Source organism: Pleurodeles waltl, chromosome 4_1 (genome assembly GCF_031143425.1).
Source record: "Pleurodeles waltl isolate 20211129_DDA chromosome 4_1, aPleWal1.hap1.20221129, whole genome shotgun sequence".
In the NCBI taxonomy this organism is placed as follows: domain Eukaryota; kingdom Metazoa; phylum Chordata; class Amphibia; order Caudata; family Salamandridae; genus Pleurodeles; species Pleurodeles waltl.
The window spans coordinates 549,100,005-549,126,524 of NC_090442.1; positions in this window are offsets into that span (position 1 = coordinate 549,100,005).

The following is a 26,520-nucleotide window of genomic DNA, read 5'->3' on the forward strand; positions in this document are numbered from 1 at the left end:
AGCATACCGTGGTGGCCGACCGCCATCCGGGAACCACCACAAGCGGACCGCCTTTGCCGCTATGTTTTTGTAACCTGCTCTGTGGGAAGCTATGGCCCTGAAGACAACAGAGTACGAATAGCCAGCAATGCAGTCTGCACTTTGCAGACAGGACACACTCTGGTGATGTGGTCAGCAGTTCAATCTGCATGCTTTATAAAAGTTGGGCGAAAGACCGCTGACTTAAAGTTGTACAACCACCAAACTTGTGATTGGGCCCAAAGTTCATACAACCTGAAGGCGTGTTGGTATAATACACAGTCCCGTTTTATTTGTAGCAACCGTTGAAAAAAGACTTCTGTGGAAAGGTCATTTTATAAAAAAACAATGTGCAATTTCAAAAATACCAATTAAAGGATATATAAAGACAGGAGAGTAATGCACTTTAAAGGTTAATACAATTAAGGTGGGTAGTATGTAAGCAATGTTTTCCAGGTAGTCTAAATCTCCCAATATTTAAACACTGATGGATTTTGACCAATAGACATTCACACATTTGTTTATTTTTTTGGGGAAACTCGAGGATTCAGACTATCTGCTAAAAATTGTGCCTTTGTTCCTCTTTCATTTGTTCATTTTTCTAAAATGTCCAGAATAAGAAATGGGTTGGGTGTGCTGTTTGTAAATTGAACTGTTAATAGGTGATATGTCAACCCTCAATAGTTTGTTTTGCACCTTCCTCTAAGCAGGCTGAGTAACAGTTCCACCATTCAGTTGGTCAGCATGGTTTCTTTCTGTGATCTGACCTGATGGGAAATCCATGTATCTTTAAAATAATTTAAAAGGGTTGCCAATTTGTCTTCAGTTTGAGTAAAAACAAATCTGATTGAATATTTGCTGTGTAGACGTCATCCACACATTCATGAAGCACAAAACACAAAGCTGTATTTTTTTATGACATATAACCCTCAGCTAAGATTTTTTTTAATTGTTTTATAATTGGCCTGAGAAAAGTGAAAATAACATTCTCGAATTTGGGTATGTAGAGAAGCTTTCACAATAGTGTTAATCATCTTCAATTGGAAGTCAAATATTATTTTTCAAGGACTTTTGCTGATTGCTTTTGATTTAGTACAAAAATGCAGTATTGGTTGTGGATTTCTTGTCAGGCAGTAATCCATAAATTAATGGGACAGTACTGTAATGAATTAGGGTGAATGGGTGGGGTGTGTATTTAATGATGTCATCCATCATACCTAGTTCATTGTTGTCTAGTGTAACTGTGTTATGAAGTGTTGCAAAACTAGAAATACGCTTCAGAATGTGTTGGTTGTCATAAAGGAGGAATGTTTGTGGTAGAAAGTCTTTGTTAATTCAGTTGGGAAAGTTAACGGTAGAGTAGGAATTAATGTTTGTTTGGGATTACTTGTCTGTTCAGAATGTTACACCATTCTCCTAAGTTTAGGAATTGCATTCATACTACTAGATACCTTCTTTAATATTGCATCACAGGGTTCATTGGAGGTAGCATCAAGTGCCTTCATGCGCTGTACATTTTCACATGCTTCCAACTCTGTTGCAGAGGCAAAGTGGTTATGTGTGTTTGCTCTTTCAGCTGTGTCACCACATGTAATAGCTCAGCCCTTGCAACAGGTTGAAAAGTCCTGCCTACATCTCCAATGACAGTTGGGCTCAATAAGTCTCTCCTTTCAAAGTTACCCACTATATTTTAGGAATGTATTGCCCCTCTTGGAGAGGATGTAGTCAGGATGTCTTGTATTATATATCCTATTCTCCAGAAAGAAAATAAATGCTTGAATTATGTTATGGAAAGGTTTCTTATCTTTATAATGTTCCTGCAAAAATGTTTTTAAATGAAAAGTGAAATAACGGGAAATAGGGCCTTAACGGGGCCTTAACATTGATGCCGGGTTGTAATCGAGCCGGCGGCAATGTGGCAGTGTAGTGGGTGCAGCAGCACCTGCTTCACTTTTCACTGCCCGTAATTTGTGCAGTGGAAAGCCCAACGGGGCTGTCCATGGGGGACCCTGCACTGCTCATGCCAAATGCCTAGGTAGTACAAGGGCCCCCAGGGGGCTCCTGACACCCCCATTCCTCCAGCCTTTCCATGGCAGTCCAACCACCATGAAAAGGCTAGCGGATTGGGGAGTCGTAATCTCCAGGGCAGTGTTGCATGCACCGCTTCCCTGGTGGATTACAACCGCAGAGACCGACAGGCTGTCGACCGGCGGCAACCTGTCGGTGTCGGCTGTCAGACCATAGCAGCTCCACCATGGTCGTAATGTGGCTTAAGACCGCGAGACTCGTAATGAGGGCCTATGTCTTTTTTCTAATGTAAAGCACCCTCTCTGGGTTGGAACAGGGTGGGGTAGGAATAGTAAATATTCCCTGAGGAAGTTGGCACAGGGTGAAGTTTGAATAGTTAATCTGCCGCCAGTTGGTTTCCAGCACCTATCTGGAGGTAGAACAGGGTGTAGTAGGAATAGTACATTTGTAAACCAGCCATTTTTCAGCACCCTTCGAATTGGTACTGGTCAGAGTAGGAAAAGTAAATCTGCTTCTAGCCAGTGACCACAGTGGCTCTTATTTGTATCTTTTAAAACAAATACAAAATATAAATTTGGATGGTTAGGTTACCTTCATGCAATTAATGCTAGTTTATATAATGAATTCACAAAGGATCACCACAGATAAAATGAGAGGTAATTTCATCTCATCACATAGTCAATCAATCCAAAAGACAGACTACACTCAAAATAGTGTAATGTGACCCCAGTGTGAAGTAATATATATCAGGAGAAAAGAAATGGCTGATTTGCAAGTAACAAACCCCATGAACTTCTTACTTTTGAGAAGTTTATATTAAGGCACTTGTCCAGATTGACGCAGGCAAGGGCATTCATAGGTTTTACCATAACATTGGCAGTGAAACATGCATTAGAAATCTTTAAAAGGATACCATCATTGTGATAAGGCCGACAGACAAAAGGGGGAAAAGACTGGTGTACAACATAGAGGAATATAATAATGAAATTCAGAGAAAGTTGTTCAACCACAATCAATATTGAAACTGACTCACTATCTGGTTGAAATTATAAAGCAAAAGATTTTGTAGATAGCCAAGACAGCCAAACAGGATGGGTTCCTCAATACTAAACAATTTGAATTTCTCAATAAAAAGCACCCAAGCGTACCTATGCTCTACACTCTCCCAAAGACACACAAGACCCTACACAATGCACTGGGGAGATCCATTTTAATCGGCTGTAGCTGCATTCTGGAGCTTTTGAGTAAATACATAAATGTCTTTATCAAAGACATAGTTCGAACACTGGAGACCTATGCACCTTATAGCATATATATTATCAATCTGATAGATAATTTGCCTTTCAATCCCAACAGGGAGTTGTTAATCACTTTTGACCTTCTAAAAACTGATTTGACCTCCGATAACTTTAAATATGATAACTACTACACATGATGCTTCAGAGATAGTCTCTGCATCGCCAATTTCTAAGAGGCTCTATTGTTCCAAAAAAAGTTTTTTTTTTTTAAGGATGCCAGTGTATTGAAAGGGAAAGTACTATGAAGAGGGTGCCATAATTACAATTGTGAAATGGGCACCCAAAAGGACTTGATACAACCACAGGCAGAATCCCCTAACTACTAAACCTAAGAAAGATTACAAACAAATGGTTTGTGCTACGACGTTTTGCCTACACAGTAATAAGATAACAACATCTGTCAGAAAATATTGGCACATCATGAAAGGCTTTACTTGTGACTGATTTTTAATGATGCACAAATATGATCTACCTTATAGGCTGTCAGACACAGTTTTGTTATCAAAGATAATATCTCTATTCTAAAATTAACAAAATTCTTAAACCAAACCTATAAATTGTGAGAATCCTCTGTTTAGTATATTTTAACTATATTTTTATACAGCATGTTTTACAATGACTGCAAAATGCTGATTGTATTGTAATCTGTGGGATTCATACAATAAACACGATTTGTTTACAAGCTATAGACCCATCCCTAGAACTACCAGTGTTCTCTTTCAAAAGCGACAATAATATTCCTAGTTCATTCAGCATGCCCCAAAGTCTTACCTTAGACTAGTTATTGGGCCTTCCTCCTCTAGAAAGGTCATAACAAATGTGGTGGGAATGTGGTTTGCCAAGTTACAACTGACACTGAATTCTTTGGGCACCCTGAATTATTAACTTTGAATTAAATATATTCCTACTGTAATACCATAAATGGATGTTTACTGTGTTTGGTGTCCCTGCTCCCTAATTTACTTTGGGCAGAATATTCAACAGGTCAAGATACACTTTGGGCAACATCATAGCAGGATCCTCTGCAGAGTCATCATGGCTCGACTGGTAACATAATATGGAAAAGCAATACATTGCCAACAACATCTAATGGCAAGTATTTGATGTGTTCAAGATACTGGAGGGAGGAGGAGATATTTCCCTCATTCTACAAAGGCTTAAGTGTAAATGGATCACCATGTGTGACTCAATTTCAAGTGGACTGAATTCCCTTGAAGAATGCAGGAGACCTGTTTCATTACTCCAGGAGTGATTTCAGATGTCTATGGGATAGACTGTGGGCATAATTCACAAAGGGCCTCCATACTTGTGGCAGAGGCCCTGCAGCCATGGGTGAGTCTCCCCACTTGAAGTGGAATCACTGCGATCAGACTTTTTAATATGGAGAGTCCACACTGGGTACGGAGACTCCCTCACAACTGATGGGCCTTCACTTCGAGTATGGAGGCCCTTTGTGATTCAGGACTCTTATTGGTAAACCCTGATAGGATATGGACTTTACAAGTTTGAAGATATATGTTAATCTCTGCTATGTGAAAATATGGCCTTGAAGAAATTTTTGTTTTCTTGGAAATAAGTTAGTTTTTTTAATTGCCTCCCATTTAACGCTACAATTACCTTGGATCTTCATGGGTATCTACCCTGAGACCAGCTGCCTCTGAGCTGTGTTTTGATTTGGTACTACTAACCTGTGGTATTTTTTCAAGTTCCCCTTCTTTGTATCCTTTGTATCTTTGTATTTTGATAATTTAATGATAATATTATTATTCTTGTTGTTTATTGTTCCCTTCTTTGTAGTTTTTGTAATGCTTGTACATCACCCATATCTTCCCATGTTGTGTATTATAATTTTTTATTTTTCTTTGACCTTCAACTGTATGAATTTCAGTGTTTATATATTTCTCAGGCTTACCTCCAAAGTGTGAACACATTTTTCATTTGTTCTCAGTGTACCATGGAGGTTGTGTTTACTAATTTTCAGACCTTCCATTTCTCAGAAAGGTGTTTTTTGCTTTCAACAACAGATCAAGGCTTGGAAAACACACCATGCTCCTGGCCTCACTATGGAGGACAGTACAACTTATTCCCAACTGGAGCATGTGGTCTCACTCACATCGCTGACATGGATGTTTTTTTGTCCTGTCTTGCTATTCGGAGCATCGACTCCCTCCTTCAGGCTAGATTGTCGAGCCTGTCTTGTGGCTGTGTGCAGTTTTACTATCTCTATCTGCATTCTGACTACAGTCTCATGAGGGCTAATGTTTTCAGAGGCGGTACGAATTGGAAGCTTTCCTGCCTTCCACAGCCCTGTGTTTAATTATCTACATCACTACTGAAGTTACTTTCAGGGGGTTAGTTACAAATATATTAAATTCATTTTATTTATCTTCTATAACATTACTTTGGGTTTTACCCAGCAAGAACATTTTTAAGGGAGCACTTAACCTATCTGCACATTTCTTACCTCCACCCACCATTGGCCTTGGGGGATGGGGTCCCTGGTGTGCAGCAAGGGTCAGGGAGGGAGGAATACATTGCTTCCCTTTAATAATGAACTTTGACCCCAGGGATGGAGTCCCCCAGGAAATAATAAGTCCTGCGTATGAGCTGCCTGCTTTATTTTTTCATTGGTTTTGGCCCTGGGGAGATGGCCTTCCCAGGGCATAGTATGGCTCAGGAAAGGGGGACCCCTGGCACCCTCAGTTTATTAATTAAATTTGTCCCCAGTGGGTGGGGTCCCCGAGGCCTAATAAGGCTAGGGGACGGGTAGATGTCATCAGTGATGTCATAGAACATGTAGAGTAAGGTGACATGAGAGTTCCTAAGCAGTTCATGGCGGGGCTCAAGTTATAGTTGGCTCTGCTAATGTCACTCAACTGTGTGCCACTAGAGTCTACACTGTTCCATGGTATGCCACTCCACTTTACATCACTCCAATGTATGGCATTCCACTATATGTTATTCCAGTGTAAGGCACTCTAGTCAATGCCACTCCACTCTACCCTGTTCTACTGAATGTCACTCCACTTTACACCACTACAGTGAATGCTATTCCACGTTTCCCCCTCTTCACTCTATGCTACTCCACTGTATGCCACTTCACTCTATGCCACTCCACTCTACACCACTTAACTCTACACTGTTCCATTCTATAATACTGCATTCTACACCACTCTACTCCACACTATTACACTGTACCCCACTATATGCTACTGGATCACGATCTACACCACACCACCCTATTCTTATCCATTCTGAGCTACTGCACTATATGCCACTCCACTGTTCAATACTGCTGTCTACGCTACTCTATTGTATACTGCTATATGCCACCCCACCCTATGCCATTCCACTCTACTCTATTTTATGTAATGCACTCCACTGTGCACTACGACATTCTATGCCACTCCAGTTTACAACAATCCACTACACCCAACTCAACACTATTGTATTGTGCACCGCTCAACTGTATGCCAGTATAACCTACACTATTTCACTGTATGCCTCCCCACTTTATACCACTCCACTTTGTGCTAGTCCAGTGTACACTACTCCAGTCTATGACACTATACTCTACCATATTCCACTGTATGCCACTTCACTCCATGCCACTCTCCTGTATACCACTACAGGCAACACTATACCACTCTACACCACTCCACTTTATGCTACTCCAATGTATGCTACTGCACTCTACACTACTTCACTTTACTCCATTAAACTCTATGCTATTGCACTTTACACTACTGTACTTAATAGCACTCCACTGTTTAACACTGCTGTGTGCACCTCCCTAATGTGTGGCACTTCACTCTATGCCACTCCAGTGTATGCTATTCTACTCTACACCACTCCACTGTACACTATTCCACTGTAAGTCACTCCACTCTATGCTCCTTCACAGTATGCCACTCTGCTCTATGCTACTTCACTCTGTACTATTACATTGTACACAATTTCTCTCTACCCCGCTCCACAGTATGCCCCTCCACAACACACCACTCTATGCTATTCTACATCAATGGACTGTACACCAATCCACTTGTCACCACTTCCTTCTATGCCACTCCAATGGGGGAAAGTAACATTCTACTCCACTCCACTGTACACAACTCTACTGTACACCACTCTACTATACACTGGCCCACTTTATGCCACTCCGGTCAATGCCTCTCTACTATACCACACTCTAGTGTACTCTATTCCACTGCATGCCATTCGACTATGTGCTGCTCTACTCTACGCCACTCAACTGTAGGCCAGTGTACTGTACACCATTCTAGACCATTAGCCTCTATGCTATTCTGCTTTATGCCACTCAATTGTATTCCACTCCAGTCTCCAGCACCACACTGTACACTACTCCAATATATGGGGCTCTAATATGTGCCACTTCACTCAAAGCTATTATACTGTACCCCACTCCAATTTATGCCTCTCCAATGTGTCCACTCTGATGTACATCACTTCAGTGTACGCCTCTACACTATTCGATTGTACACCACTGTACTTTACCTCACTCTGCTCTATACCACTCCAATATATGCCAATCCACTCTACACTATTCCATACTATGCCACTCCACTCTACAGTATTCTACTGTATGCCACTGCACTATACAATACTTCACTTTACACCCCTCCACTCTACTCTGCCATACTCTAGTCCACTGTACAACACTAAACTCTACAACACTACACTCTGACAGTGTTCTCCTCCATTTTCTACCACACACCACAAAACATGACATTCAGCACCATGATTTCAAACACATTTTAGCAAAGAATAATAACCATTTCTATTTAAAGAAAAAAGAGAGGTTAAAACTACGTTATAATTAGGGAAACTTTCATTCTTTCTATACAAGCTTTAGAAATTCCAAATTTATAGTTATAACTTAGTCCCTAATTAGTGCATCACCAATTATAACTTTCACTTATAATTTACAATTCAGACACCACCTTCAGTTTACTATATGTTGCATACCTCCGTATACCTGTGCACACAGTCTTGTCACATCAATCACCACACTACATTAACTGTGTGCAGGAAGTGGGTAGATCATGGAGGCACTGCCCCCCTCCAAACCCCCGACAAAAAAAAGCGAGCTGGAGTAATGATAACTTGCGCCCTTGCCATTCATTGCTGATGAACTTACATATGACATCATTCACAAGATTGTATGATTTCATCAATAACATCGCTGATGACCTCTGAAATGAGTGTGAATGGCAGGGTCATGACTTAAAGTTCATTGAGTTAATTATAACTGGAAAAATTCAGTAGTTTTTTTTTTAGTTTAAAAGGTTACATTTAACTGACATTGTCACCTAACGATAATGTCACTTTAACCTATGGTTTTTCAGTGCCTGTTGTTTGCTGTCAGCATGAAGGGGATGTGGCAGTGTGCAAAAAATTGAGTGCTGCCACCTCTGCCTTGCTGAAAATGTGGATGAATATTACACCATTGCGCAGCCCTCGCACTTGGGGGATGCGGAACTCAGAGACAGTGGGCTGCCTTCCTAAGCCAGAGTTCATAGTGGAATGGAGATACTTAGAAAAAGGGAGCAAAAAATGACACGAAATACACAATGACAGTGACAAATTGCCTTAAAGTGAAAACCAAGCTAAAAAAAGGAGAGAAGTGAACCAGAATGAGGTGTATTGTGATGAATGTGGCCTAAGGAGCTGGAAACAGAAGAGTTAGCTAGCAGGAACAGGCTGAGTAAAACAAAAATGGCATGAGATTGTGCAACACAGACTGAAACTTGCACTACTTTTTTAAGGTAAAATGTCTCACCAGCATAATTTTGTTTTGATGGGAAGCACCAGAGATGCATTTTGCGTAGTTACAAGTAACTTCATGAAATTTTCCATTAATTTTAAATAATTACGCAAAAGAAAAATACACAAATTTCACACACACTTATTTAATATAGAATAGGACACAAATGCTATATTTTGCACTTTGAAAAGACTAGCAAACAAATAGCACACAGAAACGCTATGGGGAATATTCTAAACTGCTCTTTGACTGGACAATGATTTCTTGGCCGTTGTTCGTGGAATGCCTGCAGATGGGTAGCCCACACCACCTATCCTGGGTAGGCCTTGGAATCATTTGATGTACTCTCGCTACCCTGAGTGAATCAAGTGCTGTAACGGGCTATTTGGTTCCCAGTAAAAGGGAGGTTGCAGACTTGTCACTTGTGAAGGACTCACATCCTTCACAACTAAAAGTCCACTTTCTTACATAAACATTATTTCGGAATAATATAAAAAACAATTATAAGATGTAAAAAATACTTTCTCAAAATAACACAATGGAAATACAAGAATATGCAGCAAACAAAGATAAAAACAATAACTGATATAACACAATAGCATTACACATGATTACAAAATAGAAAAATATGAGCAAATGCAATGTAATGAAAGATTTCCATCCAACAAATAATTAAAAACATTGAATTACTTACAATTATGATGTGGACATCCTTAAAAAAAAAAATGATATCTGAAGATGCAAAAATGTCTAAACAACATAGTCCAAATGTACAAATGTAAAAGTAAAAAAATAACCCAATCAATCCAAACCAGTGAGATCCAGGGGAGTCATCAATAACCGGAAAAAGATTATAAATACAAAGAACACTTTATGAAAATGGCAAAAACAGCAAATAGCAAGGAAAAATAAAATAGACAGTTGGGTAAAAAATCCCAACTACTTTTTCTTGTTAAATAACAATACTTTCATCATCCTACACCTTCAACTTTAATACAAATGCTTGTAAAAGAAAACAAATAAAAATCCACCCTCAAAACAAACATAACATACGTAAATATTAATACCCATACTAATACCTAAAAATAGTCACATATACATAATAATTTCCTACACTACAAACTCATATCAAACAGAATAGCGTTAGATCTAATGCACATACCTCAAAGGACAAAATGCCGCACTAACTGTAGCCTAAAAATCATACTAACAGAATGTTGGAAAATGGGTTATTGGTGAGGGCAGGTAAGTACCTACACTTATCAATAGGCCACTAACCTCCACTTCGGTTCCCCTCGGTCTCAGTAAATTAAACCTAGCTCAACCCTTCGTAGCTCGGCAGTGAGCGGCAAGGCTTAACTTAGGAGACAAAGCGTAAAGCATTCAAATATCACAAAACAGTAATTAAATAAAACACAGGAAATAGTTTAAAAATCCAAAACCAATTTATACACATAGGAAATAATTTTAGCTTTAAAATGACACCAAAATAAATAATATCGGATAAAGGGAACCGGATATATGAGTTTTTAATGAATTAGACCCTCACTATGACATTGGTGGTAAATGTCGCTTACCGCCACGCTGACGGTTGGCAACATACCGCCCGCAGTGGCGAATATCCGTTCACCATATTATGACACACGCACACCAATCTGACACAATACAGCCACATACATAAATCCGCTGGCCCAAAGGTCAGTGCAGAAGTGGTGGTCCCAAAACCCATACCGTTATGCCAACAAAACAACGCCTATCACATTATGACCCATGAATCACCACGCAGACATTCAATGGTGGTAAACCATTGGCGGTACATACAGCCGCGCCCAGAATGGAAACCCACATACAAAACAGCACTACATTGGCCAATACCAAAAACACACACCTGACACTCATACACACACCACACCCATCTACCCACAGCACTATAAAACACCCACCCACAGTACCCATAACCCTTTACAATTACAAATCATTGCCACGAGACTGACACCAAGACCACTTAGAAAACTAGACACACACCACTTACAACCATACATCCCTCATACACCCCACCTTATACACCACACCACATTACTCAACACACTCTCACCAAGACACACCACACAATACCCATGTCCCCACAAAGGCACCCCAGTTTCACTGAGGAGGAGTTAAGGGTCATGGTGGAGGAAATTGTCAGGGCAGGACCACAGATGTTTGGAGCACAGGTACAGCAAATAACCATTGCAAGGAAGATGGAGCTATGGCGCAGAATCCCCGACAGGGTGAACACCGCAGGACAGCATCCAAGAACAAGGGACAACATCAGGAAGAGGTGGAATGACCTACGGGGGAAGGTACGTTCCATAGCAGCAAAGCACCAGCTCGCCATACAGAGGACTGGCGGTGGATTCCCACCTCCTCCCCCACAGCTCACAGCATTGGAGGAGCAAGTCTTGGCAATACTGCATCCTGAGGGACTCGCTGGAGTAGCCGGAGAACTGGACAATGGTAAGTCAACATTTAAAACTAATCAACCCCCATACCTGCATGCCATCTCACCCCCTCACAGTCACTCCCATCAATCCACTCCATCCCACATACTACACCTACACATATGACTAACCCTAATGCAAAGCCCTGCATGCCATACCAATACATGGATAGCCCTCCCAGCCCTGCATGGACACCAACCACCAAAGCATGCACAGCATAGGGAAAGTAACAATCCCACAATACAACACCATACACAAGCAAAGGCGGCAGGGCAAAAGGAACCATAGGGGGGAGGGTAGGGATGTACAACACTGTGCACCAGGGGGAGGACAGGACCAGGGAACCGACTCTCCAGGAGGCACTCTCTGAGATCCTGGGAGCCTACCAACAGTCCCAGGACACGATGGGCTAGATCCTTGACAACGTGCAGGAGAACAGGTGGCTGCAGGAGGGACAGTATCAGGGGATCAGGGAGGACTTGCAGGCCATTAACATCACCCTGATCTCCATAGCAGTCATGGCCAACATCATGAGGGAATCAAGAGCACACCAGCGGGCCCCTACCACTAGCCAGTCCATTGACCAGCCCTCCACTTCCGCTGCCGCTAGTGGGCAGGAGGCCCCGCCACAGGACCCACAGGCCACCAGCACTCCTCTACCTGTAGAAGGTGAACCACCCCACAAACGTTGCCTGCGACCCAGACAGAAGCCAGAGACACTTGCCAAGACCACCACCAGGAAATGAGACTCTCCTGATTGTCCCCCTTGTGTCCCACTCAGTCACCTTGTCCACTTCAAACTGCCATTGCTCCCCTTCCTATGGCCCCTTGGACACTGGTCCTGTGCTACAAACAGACTGGAACAATACCCTGGACTTTCCTCCATCATCGCCACATTCCATTGCACTTTACCCTCCATTTCTTAGCACTGCAATAAACACCCTTGAACACAACATGACTAGTAGTATTTTATGTGTTGAGGATGTGTATTTATGGAAACAGTTACATCCATTGCAAATGAATTGTACATTGTGAGAGCATAGAAATAATGACCTGTAGCTGGCTGTAGTTAGCACATCAGTACCCAGTTGTTTTATCACCAACATCTGTAAAAGGACAAACCACAGCTGACAGTAAGTAGAGGTAAAAGGAAGTAAATGCCATCATGCCACAACCACACAGAATACACGAATAGTCATAGAAATGTGCAGTTGCACTCTCTCACCTGTGTGTCATTGGAAGTACTGATGGATAACTCATTTCTGTTGCCCTCATCCTCAGCCTCTTCATCCTCACTGTCATCAGGGTCTGCTGCCACAGGGGCATCTCCTGTCTCCTCCTGCAGAAAGGGTACATGGCGTCTGAGGGCCATGTTGTGCAACATGCAGCATGCCACTACTATCTGGCAGGCACCTGAACCTGGCCTTCAGGAGGTCGAAAGTCCTCTCGATGATCTGTCTGGTTCTCCCATGTGCCTCATTATAACTTTCTTCAGCCCTTGCCCTGGCATTCCGCACAGGGGTCAGCAGCCACAATAGGGTTGAGTAGCCAGAGTCACCTGCAAGTATTTAGGGATAGTATTTAGCTACCCACAATCCTATGGGGTCAACACCAGAGGCATACACTAACATACAGTTGGTGGGGACCAAGGCTCACCTACTAGCCACACACTGTACCCCTGTAGTTGGGCCATCACATTTGGGATGCTGCTATTCCTCAGAACAAAGGCATAATACACTGACCCAGGATACTTAGCATTGACGTGGGAGATGTACTGGTCCGCCAGGCACACCATCTGCACTTTCAGTGAGTGGAAACTCTTACGATTCCTGTACACCTGTTCCTTCTGGCGGGGGGGACAAACATAATATGTGTACCATCAATTGCCCCAATAATATTGGGTATATATCCCATTGCATAGAATCCAGCCTTCACAGTGGCCAAATCTTCCACCCGGGGGAAAGCAATGTAGCTGCACATGTGTTTCATCAGGGCAGACAACACTCTTGCCAGCACGATTGAGAACATTGGCTGTGACATTCCTGCTGCCAAGCCCACTGTCACTTGGAGAGAACCTGTTGCCAGGAAATGGAGCACTGATAGCACTTGCAGAAGAGGGGGGATCACAGTCGGATGGAGGATGGATTAGATCACGTCAGGGTCCAACTGGGCACACAGCTCTGTGATTGTGGCCCTGTCCAGTATATAGGTGAGGATAATGTGCCTGTCCTCCAGTGTAGCTAAGTCCACCAGGAGTCTGTACACGGGGTATGTCTCCACCCCCTTTTCATCCGCAGTGGTAGGTACCTAACGGACACAAGAGTGAGTAGGCTGTCACACTTGGAAAAACAAAACCACAACTGCAGTCCACATGGTGCACTTATGTATTGGGATAGTGTTAATTGGAAAGTATATGCCTATCTAATCTGTGACGCAGTAATTGTCGATATGCCTGTTTCCCCCCTCCTGAAATGGCGACGCCTGTCCTGTATTTAGGGACAGGTGGAAATGAGGTAATTTCGCCGACGTTGGGCATCGTGGCGGAAGGTGGTCTTGCACTGCTGTGCAATTCCTCATTGGATAATGTGGGGCTCTATGGAGTACAGTGGCCAATGGGAATCTGCGCCGGTGGTGACAGTGTACACCACCACAGACGTGACCTGCATTTTCTATCTGATTCCTCACTTGTTTCCTGACCTTCAACAGGAGAGCACCTACACTGCGTGTGCTGCTGTGACCTTTGTCTGGAACCTACCATGGCCCGTGTGACTGGGGAAAGGGCCCCTGCCTTCACTTCGGAGGAGCTGGAGCAACTGGTGGATGGGGTTCTACCCCAATACGGACAGCTGTATGGGCCTCCAGGCGAGTCCACATTGGGATCGATGCATGTGGGAAGGGTTCATGGAGATGTGTGTGCAAGCATCGCTTAAGGGGATAGGGGGTGGAGGAATGTCTTGTGGCAGTGTACCTAATGTGCGCTGGGCTATGTGTGTGCCAATGGTGATGGAAACAGATATGATGGGCCATTTGTGTGACAGGCTGGACTGTTTGGTTAATGGTATTCTCCTGTCTGTATTGCCACTGCAGGTCAGTGCCTATCAAAAGAAGGGAATATGGCATGCCATTACCAAGGACATGTGGACCCTGGGGGTCTGTAGCAGACGGAGCACCCACTGTCGGAAATGGTGGGAGGACCTGAGACGCTGGGCACGGAAGACCGCGGAGGCCGAGCTGGGGATGGCCTCCCAACGAGGAAGGGGTGTCCCTCAGACCCTGACCCCCGTGATGGCCCGCATACTGGCTGTGGCCTACCGTGGGCTGGATGGGTGCTTGAGGGAATCACAGCAGCCACAAGGGGTGAGTACAGTGGGTATCATTACACATTTTGGCTGGTGGAGGGTATCCGGGTGGTGGATGTGTGTTAGTGGGTGCCCCTAAGGCCAGGCCAGACATTGCAGTGTGGGTCATCTGAAGGGTAATGGGTGCATTGCAAATATAGGTAACCTAGCTTGTTAGCAGTCCATTTCAGCCAGGTCATTGTGGGTCCCAGGAGTGCTGCAGTTGGCGGTGTGTGGTCCTCATCTTGCCTTAGTGACTAGCCATATCACTGGTAGTGCAATGCATAGTGCTTAGGCCTGTTCCCTGTGTGACGGTGATGTGTATGCCAAATGTGGTGTTGGTGCAGTCATTGACCCAGTGTATCCTTTGTCTCTCTCCCCCCCTTTCTTGTTTTGTCATCCTTTCCTTGTGTGCATTAGCATCATCTGGTGGAGGAGCAGGGGCACCGGCAACAGAAGGAGCTTCATCCCACAGGACCCAGGTGGCAGAGTCCACTGACGCCGAGGCAACCAATGGGATGGAGGAAGAGGGGAGCACCACGGCGGAGACTGGAGGAGACAACACAGACTCAGATACCTCCTCCGATGGGAGCTCCCTGGTGGTGGCGGACACCTCTGTGACCACCCCAGCTGTAGGTACAGCTGCCACCCTAGTACCAGCACCGCCCTCCCAGCAGGCCCTCAGAGAGTTGCCTGTGCACGCTCACCCAGGAGGGTGGGCCTCTCCTTCACCCCAGGCACCTCAGGCCACAGTGAGCCCTGCTGCCCTGAGTGAGGAGGTTCTTGACCTCCTGAGATCCATCTCTGTAGGGCAATCAACCATTGTGAATGCCATCCAGGGGCTGGCATCCCAGATGCAGCAATGTAATGCATTCTTGGAGGGTACTCATGGTGGATTGGCGGCTGAACAGAGATCGATTCAGGCTCTGGGCTCCTCTCTGATGGCAGCCGTTGTCCCTGTTTCTACCGTCCCACCTCCACCTTCCCCTTTCCAGTCCCATTCTCCTCAACCCCACCCCATCCCGGGCACACATACAGAAGAGCATGCACAGAAGACAACACACAAGAGTGTCACAGGCAAACACAAGCACCACACTTCATCACACAAGCACTCACGCAAACACCATACAGTTGCAGACACAACAACATCCACTGCCTCCACCGTCTCCCCCTCATCCTCCTCCTCCCTCCCAGTCACATCCACACTCACACCTGCATGCACTTCATCAACATCCACCACCACCATCACCACACCAAGCAGAACACACACCTCACTGGCAGATACCTCCACAACAGCCATGCATGCATCCCCTCTGTCCTCTCCTACCCTGTCTGTCCCCCCGCTAAAGAACATAAACGCAAGCACTCACACACCCAACAGCCATTCACCTCACATCAGCATCCAGCTCATGCACCCAAATCCAGCAGCCATACACCTCCTACAAACACTATCTCAACCTCCACTCCCATCACTCCTTCCTCCTCCTGCCCCAACGTCCTTAAAAATCTTTTCCTTCCCCAACTTGACCTCTTCCCTCCCCCCCCCCCCAACCTCCCCACCAATTCTGCCTGTATGAGCAGGGTACCAAAGACTCTTCCCTGCACCTCAGCCAAACAGTCCATGAGGACAGTGGTAGCACCACCTACTCGTGGTCGAAAGGATACCACACCTCCATCGAAGAAGAGGAAGGAGCCTGCACCTCCATGCAAGAAGGGGTAGGAGACTGCACCACCAGTCAAGAAGAGGAAGAAGCCTGCGCCTCCATCCAGGAAGGGGAAGGGGCCATCCACCCTTGCCAGGAGGGGTAACAGATCCACGCCCCATGTAATGGAAGAGACAAAGCCCTCTACTCCAGCAGAGGCTGTCAGGGTGACACCTCCACCAACACCAGCTGTGATGGGGCCCCCACTGCCAGCTGATGAATTGCAGCCATTAGCAACTGCTGAGGCTGCCCAGGAGGCTCCTCCATCCGCCACAACAGTGCAGCCATCACCACCTCCAGGGAGTGCCCAGGAGGAATCGCCATCCACCGCAACACTGCAGCCATGAGCAACTGCAGAGGCTGCTCGAGGCTCCTCCATCCACCACGACACTGCAGCCATCACTACCTGCAGAGGCTGCCCAGGAGGCATCTCCATCCACCACAACACTGCAGCCATTACCACCTGCAGAGGCTGTCAAGGAGGCACCTCCATCAGCCAACACACTGCAGCCGTCACCTCCAGCAGACGCCATCTAGGCAACCCTCCAGGGGCTGCTGTACGAGTTGTCCCCCCAGAACCAGTGGGAAAGTCACCCACTCCAGAGACTGTGGCCTTGCACTTCCGAGGACAGAGCAATGGGCATGTTGCCCCCTCCAGAACCAGTGGGAAAGTAACCCACCTAAGAGACTGTGGCCCTGCACTCCCCAGGACAGAACAATGGGCATGTTACCCCATCTAGAACCAGTGGGCAAGTCACAAACTCCAGAGACTGTGGCCTTGCACTCCCCAGGAAAGAGCAATGGGCAAGTTGCCCCCTCAAGAACCAGTGGGAAAGTCACCCACCTGAGAGACTGTGGCCTTGCACTCCCCAGGACAGAGCAATGGGCATGTTGCCCCATCCAGAACCAGTGGGCACGTCACCCACTTCAGAGAATGTGGCTTTGCGCTCCCCAGGAAAGAGCAATGGGCAAGTTGCCCCCTCCAGAACCTGTGGGAAAGTCACCCACTCCAGAGACTGTGGCCTTGCACTCCCCAGGAAAAAGCAATGGGCAAGTTGCCCCCTCCAGAACCAGTGGGCTTGTTCCCGCATCCAGCTGAGGTGCCCACCACTGCTCCCCCTGAAGTCCCTGCCCATTTGCAAACTGATGCCCCTGCAGTGTACTATCCAGATGGAGTGAGGATTCGAGTTGGGCATTAGACTGTGCCCTGTGGCCATGCGGGCCCTTTAAACATTGGAATAGGCAGTGTCGCTTTTTGTACACGTGTACATATCTGTTTCATTGACAAATTGATTGTTATTTAGATGTTGATTTGATTACAATCACTTTCGTCCATTCCTGTTGTCCTTGCATTATTCTGACGGGTTTCGGGGACAAATTGTTTTTCGTGTGCAGCTGGTTGTGTGTATGGTGTGTGTGTTTGGTGTGTGTTGTGCGTGTGTGTGTCACTCTTGTTTTCCTCCCTCCCTCCCTTGTGTGCTAGGCGGCTGTACTCACCGTCATCGTCTTCGTCGGTGTTAGTGTTCCAGGTGGAGCATAATGTAGAAGATCATCGGGAAAACGTACAGTTCGGATTCCATGGTGGCGTTGTTCTTCCCTGTGTCTCTGATGGTGAGTCCTTTCTCTTCTGAGATGCGTTTCCACCAGGGTTTTGATGGGATTGGTACCACCCCGGAAAAGGGGGCAGATTGCAGAGTCAAAATATGGTGGGAGGTACTTTGTCTTCTGCCTGGCTGTTGGCGGCTACTGCCGTGGTGAGTGTTGTTTCCACCCTGGCAGTTGGTGTGGTACATTGGCTGTCTATGGAAGTTATGACCGCCATGGTCATAATTTGGCAGTACTTACCGCCAGCCTGTTGGCGGTATTACTGACACGTTATCACTCACCGCCAATGTCATAATGAGGACCTTAATGCTTTTTAGCGCTTAGAAGCGAATAGCGCCAATCTGGTTGCACCTCGACTGTGGCAAAGTCAAAGTTTGAGGCCGACCGCGATGAGGCCCTGCTTGGCTACAGCTTGCGGGAGGCCTCGGTCAAAAGTTTACCTACGGACTGGAGATTCTGGAGACCAAGGTCCATATTTATACTTTTTTACAATGCCTTTACGTCATTATTGACCCAAAAGCAGCGCAAACTTACAAAATGCAATTACATTTTGTAAGTTTGCGCCCCTTTTGCATAAAAAAATGAAGCAAAGCTGGCAGAAAAAAGTAAAAATATGGGCCCAAGTCTCCAGTCCAATCTGACCTCCTGGAACTCTTCCTCAGATAAGCGTCGCGGTAGCCTTCGGTGGAGATTTTGCCTTCGGACGTAGTTATTTTTTCGAGATGAAAATCCTTCGACTGGGCAAACCTGAATCTTGATCCGACATTCCTGGAGCCTTCTTCTGATACACTGCCTGGGAGGTCCCGGTCAACTTCCTACATTCAGACTTAGTCACTTTTTTGGAGATTTTCTTCACCGGGACGAACCTGCAAGTCAGGCCGGGTCGCGGTTTAGGCAAGCCTACTAGGCTTGCCGTGGCGGGTTGGTCCCTTTACGGAGCTTTTTTCCAAACGTTCTCCAACTTCTCCAAACTTCTGGATCTTCTTCCAAACGGTTCTTTAAGGTTCTTTTGAGGTCCACAGCTCACCCCAAGGTTCCAGAAGCTCTAAGATGCTCCTTGAGGGTGTGGACTACAACTCCCAGAATGCACCTGGAGCACACTCCTTTTTGGCCACTGGACAGTGGTCAGCTGGTTGATTTATTCAGGAGTTGTTGCAGGGGACTCTGGTTAGCAAGATTTCACCTCTAGCAAACAGGGAGTCCCTGATTGACCCAGTTGAAGCCAGGCAAAGTCCTTCTAGTGATGAAGCCCAAGTGTGCAGTTGGTGCAGTCCTCCAGAGTGCAGTTTCGAGGTGCAGGACAGGAGTCCAGGAGGCAGTCCTTCTTCTCCTGTAGTTCTTCCTTGTAGGGATCTGAGGTGTGGGTGCAGGTCTACCAGTTTTATCCTTGCTCCTGGGTGAAAAACCGGGGGTCCTGGTTCTCCAATCAGGTGCAGGGTCCTTCCCCCTGTGATGACCACTTCCTAGGAAGTGTGGCAAAAATCAATCCCAGGGAGCAACATTCCTTAAAAATCCATCAGGGCTGAAAATGATTTTTGGAAGTTACATCTGGCTGAGCCCACCCACCGATGTGGCTATAAATCCTAAACACAACCCTCTCCTGCCCTCTCCTAATCTAATCAAGGAGGCACCTAATTGTAGGGTTTGCAGGATCTGAGGGAGGTGATGGGTTGCTCCAAATGTCCTTCCCTGCCTTTGAAGACCAGTTTGGCAGCCCTCCCTCTTCCAGCTGCCCCATCTGCTGAGGGAGGGAACAGATCTTTTTGGGGTGTCACAGGGGAAGAGTAGGGAAAAGGTCAAGGTTAGAAAGGAACACTTTTTCAGACACACAGGACGGTCATCAGAAGGGTGTTTGGTTATGGAAGGTGAGGGAGTGGTTGTCTGACATTTAGGTATGGATGTCTTGGCTGCATATTTGTGGAGGTGTGCTTGCGTGTGGTGGGTGTCTGTTGGGTGGGTGAGTGAGGGCATTTATGTGTCTTGGGCTTTGGGAGGAGGTTCTGGGGGATGCTGTGATGGGTTGGTGGCTATCTGTTGTGGTGGTGACTGCAGATATGGTAGATGTGCTGCATGTAGGTGTTTCAGTGATTTGGTGTCTGCAGGTGTGGTGACTGGGGTGGATGTCTGAGGGTCTGCTGCGGCGCTTTTTGCAGGTAGGATAGGTGTGGTGGCAGGATCGCTAAATGTTGTTGTGGTGTCTGCAGGTGTGCCAGGTGTTGTGCCTGTGATGCTGGGTGTGGTAGGGGTGTCAGGGCAAGTCATGACTGTTGCTGTGTCTGTAGGTTGGTGTTGTTTGTGTGCATGCTGGTGGTGTGTCTTGTGGTGCTTTTGTTTGCCTGTGCTTCCCTCAGATGTTGAGGTGGATGTATGCCTGTCTGTTTGTGTGTTTTGGTTGGGTCAGGGAAGTGGGGATTTGGACTGGGACAAGGAAGGTGGAGGGGGAATGGTAGATAATGGGTGACTGGCTTCCATCATTGTGGAGGCTAGAGTCTGAAATGATCTCTGTAGGCCAGAGATTGCACCGTGAATGCTCTCCAGGAATGCATAGCTCTGTTGGATCTGGCTTGCCACACCTTGGATGGCATTCATGATGTCCGTCTGACCCACAGAGAGAGTGCTCAGGAAGTCAATAGCCTCCTCACTGAAGGCAGCAGAGCTAACAGGGGCAGGGGCAGAGGTGCCTGCGGCAAAAGAGACGCCCACCCTCTTGGGTGAGCAGGCATGGCCAACTAGGTTGGGAGCAGCAGGGATGGCGGTAATAGAATAGAGGTGGTGGACAAAGGTGGTACAGGGATAGTCCCCAATGGGTCCGCCACCAGTAGGGAGTGACCCCCGGTGGAAGTATCCGTGGATGAAGATGTTGATCCGGTCTCCCCCGTGGCACTCCCCTCACCGTCCAGGCCATTGGGTCCCTCGCTGTCAGTGGTCACGTGACCTGAGGTCCAGTGGCTAGATGCTTTCCCACTTGGCCCTGCTCTGTCTTCTTTGCCTGCTGCTGCTGATGCTGTCAGAAAAAGTGAAAAGTAAGGTTATAACCTCAACATGAAGAAAGTGCAACTACAAATCAGAAAGACAAAAACATGCCATCATGTCAACTGACCACCTGCATGAAGTGACAGCAAAGTACCACCATAATGTGTCAATAGAAAAACATGCATGCCATCTGGAATTCCAAAATAAACAATCTATCAATTTCTGTCACATAACTACAATGGCACTAATACACCAAACTAATACACCAAACACACCACGGTTAGGCGATTACTCTACAGCAAATGTGTACAACATTCAGCCCAACACATGCAACCAGTAGCCAAACTAAGGATCACTCTGTACTGTACCCTAACAATTACACTGACACATGCCTGAACACACACACATCTAAACAGCACTGATATGATGTCTCACAGACAATTGATGATGCTAAGGAAAGGCAATCAACAATGATTATATCATGCCATGCCTGGATTAGGTGACATGAAAATATCAGTTTCAATAGGGACACAACACAACATACAGCTCCACAAGTCACACCCTAAAATGAGTCAAGGCAGGTATTTTCAAGGCCCACACAGATGTGGCACACATCTGAAGTTTCAACAAACTATATGAAAAGCAGGTCCCATAACTCATGTAGAGATGTCTCTTGAATACACATCTGAATGGTCTAGTAAGGCTCAGGACAGGCCCCTCAAATATCTCCCACACATGTCCATTTGTACTTCTGAGTGTATCTGTAGTAGGTAACTGTACTATGCAGAAAGGAGGGACACAGACCTTGCAATCACTATCATGAGGACGCCATATCCTTTTACATTGATAAACAATATAATTACCCACATCGCAGACATAAGTATGGCATCTGTCTGTGAACCCCTGACCCAATTCACATGTCACGCTGATTTCACTACAAGTCAATCCATGATACATCTATACAGTCACGGCACAATTTCCAAACAACACACAAGTCCTGGGGACCCAAAACCATCACACCACATCACGGGTACAAGTCATGATCAAGTGGCTCAACGCCCTGCCCCTACCTGCCATGGCCATTATGCCTACTTCTGTTACACATGACTAACAACATACTATGAGGCATGAATGTTTCTGCCTGATGACATAGTCCTGCCTGGGACATCATGGTAAATGGACAACCATTGTAGCAGTATCCTGACTACAACAGGACCCCATGGATACATATGGGAGGGATCTGGGATATCATCCAATTTGCATGGCTACCACATGCCTATATCTCATACATAGATATGCACTGTCTTGGTAGTGGACCAGATGCAGACACGTAGGCACAAGGCATGTTGGCTACAATGATGACACATCAACGATGGCAATGAATATTCCCCACTGACCAAGGGGAAGTCCCTTTGCTACAGCTGCCAATACATTTGTCATGTGAGCCATGTCACATGTATGATGGACACTGATGTATCACAGACTGCTGTGAGGCATTAGCATACAACATACAATGGTGAAGACTTTATCCTGGGTTGCAGATGTTAACCTACACATAACCCAGGCATCCTACTCACCTTTGGACTGTAACATTTGTCTGAAGTGGTTCCTGTGTGCGAAGTAACATTCAGCAGTGTTTTTGCAAACTTAGCTAGGCACCTCACACTGACATATGCGCTCACTGCTGGTCAATCATACTGAGGGTACACCATAGTATAGTGCTAGGTCCCAACTCCTACAGGATGAGCACACTATTTGGGGATACATGGCCTTTCTAAAAGAAATTGGATGCCAGAAGATATGAGACACATGACACACTGTCAGGGGAAGAAGTGTGTCCCTTACTCAATCACATGGCAAAGCGGCAAACATGTCATACATATATGTACTTACCCCCTTGTGGCTGCTGTGCTGCCCTCAAATGCCCATCCAAGGCTTGATAGGCCACTGCCAATATGTGGGCCATTAGGGGGATCAATGTCCGATGGGCACCCCGTTTCTGTTGGAAGAACATCCCATGCTGGGTCTCTGTGGTCTTCCGGGCCAGCGTCTCAGGTCCTCCCACCTCCTACCTCTATGCAGTGGGTGCTCTGCCAGCTTTAGACTCCCAGGGTCCACACCTTCCTGGTGATGGCTCTCCATATCCCCTTCTTCTGATGGGTATTGACCTGCATGGAGGCATAAAAAAAAGACAAGAATTCATGTCCACAAGTCCATTGACAAAATTGCATAATCACATACATGTCAGTGTACCAAGGCTAGAACATCCTGTCTAAACCTTCCAGTCCACCTGTGGCACATAGCAGTCATTGTACACAGGAGCATGGCTGCAAACATCATTTGGGTGCACTAGACAACCTACAGCTCAGGCCCTCCACTGACCAGTTGTCGAAACTGTAACTTTTGTGAATCATTACATGATTACCTGACATTGATTAGGTGCAAGATGGAAAACATCCCACAAAGTGGCAAGTGATAGTTACAGCTCACTACAAACAATGCACAAATATATACACAACCTCCAAATGTCACATGCTGCTAAAAGTCATTAGATGTAACAACAAGCTTACTGGCAAATTCATTGTGCATTGACCACACTGAAGGGAGAGACAGGTAGAGCAAACATAGAGCAAATCCTATCCATGTGTGCACATGTGCTGAGACAGGTGCAGGCACTTGCTACTTCAGGGGGTGGGGGTTTTCAGTGTCACATCAACCAGTAGGTACATACATTCACACATGTGTGGACACAGAAACTGTGACACTATTGAGAATTACCTGTCCCAGCATTGTTCACGTTCAACTTCATACCCATAAACACAGAGTCCACCATAAGGGCACATTACACAACAGCACATTGTTTGCAGATGTGGAATATCAAAAGATTGAGGTACATGCACTGGACACATCAGTGGTGTAAGTTGGAGACAATAGGGCTGAGTGATCAAGGGAGCCGTAATGGCTATGGAACACATGTTGACAAAAATGAAATGAGCAGATTAGATTAGACACATATGATGAGCCTGTCCCCAATGCAAATCCCATGGTGATGAGTGGCCATTGGCCTAAGAAGCTGTAGATAGGCAGAGGGTAATGAAATGACACCATCACATGTTATCCAGGGAATCAGGGATTGGTCACAGAGTCAAACGTGTAGAGCTAAAGGTGTCACAATACCAGGACAGATGTCAAGTTATCCAGTGGGCAGACATACACAGGCACTAATCTCGGAAGGCTGAGCAGACAGACCTACACATCATACAATGTCCTACTAATCATGTGCAACTGAGTTACATATGTAGTCCACAGCCAATTTGTAATGTGTGCCTAAGTCCAGATCTGTGGGGAATAGTGAGTCAATACCTGCCTTCAGTGCAACTGTCCAACAAGGCCAAATGCAGCCCCAGACCTATCTGTAAACAGTGTATAAACACAAATGGGACTCAACTCACACACATGACATGTCGTCAACCCCCCTGTTGCCATGACAACCACATGTGAACTCACTTCACAGACCTTTTCTGGAATGATTTCAATTGGGATGGCTGTAATGGCAACTCATCTAGCCATGTGCACTTAACGCAGCTTGGCTCAGGGAACACTCATTTCACATTCACCACATTTTCTCTCAACTTCAGACCTTTCACCTGACATGAATACCTGACCATTCAATAAACCATACATACACATTTACAGCACAAAATAAGCCTTTGCAGACACCAGCTGACTAACTGACCTTAACACAGGCTAATGAAAGCTGAGATAGGTAGAGGTAGATCATAACTGTGCACATGATACACTTACCTGCTCCCCTATACAGCAGCTCAGCTCATGGAGGTCTTGCAAACAGCAGTGTCAAGAGTCAGGTGAGGGACTCTGCAGAAAATGACGGTGACGGCTGCCACATGGAGGATTATCACTGCCATTGGCCCAAGAGTGCCACAGGCAGAAATGTTATCAAATGGCACTGTCTACAGTGGTAGTATCTGCCTACCACCAGGATGACTTCCGACGGTGGTCGTGGCCAATTCCTAATGTCCAATGGAGTGGGTCAGGCATCTGCCATTTTAGAGCCATTTAAAGCAATTACACAAAATAATGTGATGTTCTGAGGGATATTGAGTAGTGTCCTAGTCAGGTCATGTAAGTCAATCTAATGCCAAACATATTGATATGAAAGGGACACAATGAGTGACTGCATTGTTTGTTTTTGACTCAGATAGTAACCCTGGGAGGAGACGGATCAGACAACCTCCTGTGTACCTTCCACTTGCTGACTTGCAGATCTTGGAGGACAGATTAGTGATTCAGATCTACAGCCTGGATAGGCAGAAAATCATGGATCTATGTTGTCAGTTGGAGCCAGATCTGATGCCAGCCATCTGTCATCCAAATAGCATACCATCCATTGTACAACTCATGCCAGGGTTGCATGTCCTGGCCATAGTGTCCTTCCAAAATACAGTGGCCCTGTCTGCCGTGATGTCCCAGCCTATGTTCAGTTTGGTATTGAAGGATGTCCTCTCAGCACTGTTAAAACACCTGGACAGCTATATCCAGTTTCTTCAACATGAGGATTTTGCACATGTGAAAGCAGGATTCTATGGTTTGGCACATATCCCACATGTTATTGACCCCATTGCTGGTACCCATGTAGCCTTGGTTCTACTGCTTGGCACTGAACAGGTCTATTGAAACAGGAAATGCTTCCATTCTATCAATGTCCAAGTAGTGTGTTTGGTGGACCTATACATTTCCCAAGTCTGTGCTCGGTACCCGGGTACAGTCCATCATGCCTTCATCATGTAGAACATCACTATTCTACAGCTGATGACAGGACTGTACCCAGAGAGGGCCTCGGCTGGTTGGTAAGTCACATATGTCATGTGTGTATGTATGTATCATGTCTGCTGTTAGTGACAATTTGCTCTGTACTCATGGTTGCACACATGTTGTTTTGCCTTACAGGGGATTCTGTGTACCCATATCATCCCTGGTTGTAAACACCAGAGAGAAAACCAACTACGTCAGGGGAAGTCTGCTTCAACAAGGCACATGGGAGAACACGCTGTGTCCTGGAGTGGGCTTTTGGGCTCCTGAAGGAGAGATTTGGTAGCAGTGACAAAACAGGTAGAGCCCCCTCTACTCGCGCCTAAAGGTTTACAAGATCATTGTGGCCTGCTGCATGCTCCACAACCTTGCCCTGAGGAGGAACATCCCATAAATTCCTGATGAGGGGGAGCTGGTAATCCCACGGGTGAGAATCCCAAAATGCCAAGTGAGGATGACAGT